The 1,604-nt window shown below is 53.5% G+C and overlaps 1 non-coding gene across 1 annotated transcript; it reads right to left on the bottom strand.

The window, feature by feature from the left end:
* Positions 1 to 107, bottom strand: LOC136377754 (U6 spliceosomal RNA). The gene has a single exon (XR_010746387.1). It is a non-coding gene; the product is annotated as a U6 spliceosomal RNA (small nuclear RNA).
* Positions 108 to 1,604: the final 1,497 nt, after the last annotated feature.

The following is a 1,604-nucleotide window of genomic DNA, read 5'->3' as shown; positions in this document are numbered from 1 at the left end:
CAAAATATGGAACGCTTCACGAATTTGCGTGTCATCCTTGCGCAGGGGCCATGCTAATCTTCTCTGTATCGTTCCAATTTTAGTATATGTGCTGCCGAAGCGAGCACGTTAACTCAGTGGTACCAGACAGTATATAAAGGCCAAAACATAAAACCTTTTACACTTATGGTGACAGTAGTTGCAAAATATATATATATTTTTTGAAATTTCAAAACATCCAAGAAATTATGGATACTTGTGTAATACATACTGTAATTATATCTTTGCAATTATGTCCAAATTAAGTCTAATTGTTTCCCTAACCGTCCTTCATTCTATATGCAAATGAAGGGACCATGGGAAATTGGCCCTCCTCCCGCCGTACCTCTGCGAGGCTCGCGGAGGGCAGTAGCAGTCACGTTTGTCACGTGGTGCGTGTTGGTGCGCGTCTCTTCCATGACTGTCCTAATACGCGTGGAGGGGTCGGTCCTGGGGGTCCACTCCGGAACGCCGCAGCGAAGTGTCCCCGAGGCTATGCGGCGCAGCCTATGCGCGGCGCGAGTGCATTTTGTAGAGAGGAGCTATAGTGCCAACGAGTTCCCCACAGAAGTCCGGAACGAGACCCCGAAAGGGTTGTGAGTCGCCGGTCGGGCCGGTCCGCGCGCCGCGACCCCGTGACCTTTGGGAGGGCTGGAGCCACAAATCGTGAACCGGAGGGGGCTGGGTAGGACCGGCCGCCACCTCGGCTTGGGCCAGGGCTCCCGGCCGCTTCCCCTGGGTTCCCAGGACCAGCGTCCCCCCCACTCCCACCCCCCGTCCCGTCCCTCCGGCCTTCCGTAGGGTCACTGGGGGATTGGTGGCTGTCTGGGAGAGGTCACACCCTTTGATCTAGCAGTGGGCCAGGCACGTAATCAGTGCCGTTCCCCTCAATTTGCAGATTAGAAAATTGAGGCTCTGAGAGGTTAAACCATCAAGGCCCTAATTATCCTGCCAGTGGTGAAAGGAATTGGGATTCTGATGCAAGTCTGCTTTCAAATACTGATCGTTTCCTCTTCTCAGTGGAACTCAGGACTAAGATCTGGGACCAGGATTGCGGCATCCCTGTTACCTCCTAGACATACTCCCGAGGCCTTATCGGCCCAGACTTTCCGTACTGCCTTCATCTGTTGTTCATCAAATAGGGCGCACCCGTGACGTTAGAGTTGCTGTGGAAATGGAGCTTCCGCTCCAGCAAGGGAGCCAGGAGAAAAGCATTCTCAGGGCTGAGCCTGGCTAGGAAGAAAAATATGGGGGTTAGAAAGTGAGAAGGGAATGAGGCCACTTTAGTGGGTGGGCAGGGAAGAGGGGGCATTTGAGCTGTCATTCGCTGATTGGGCAGCAGCCGAAAGTTCCAGACAGGTAGACTTTGGAGCCACTTGAGTCAGTTTCACCCATCTGGGTCAGCCCTTCAGAGGAGCCACTCTGGAAGCACTTGGTGGTGCACTTGTAAGAGAGCCAGGGGGCACTGGGCCTGGCTCCTGGGGACTTGGAGCCCCCCCCTACACACACACACACACACACACACACACACACACACACTTGTTTTTAGTGAAGTGGAAATGAGGCATAGGCTGCCCAACTTCTCA

This window comes from Saccopteryx leptura, chromosome 6, assembly GCF_036850995.1.
Source record: "Saccopteryx leptura isolate mSacLep1 chromosome 6, mSacLep1_pri_phased_curated, whole genome shotgun sequence".
In the NCBI taxonomy this organism is placed as follows: domain Eukaryota; kingdom Metazoa; phylum Chordata; class Mammalia; order Chiroptera; family Emballonuridae; genus Saccopteryx; species Saccopteryx leptura.
The sequence above is the reverse complement of the archived record's forward strand: the minus strand, read 5'-3'. Positions and strand labels throughout refer to the sequence as shown.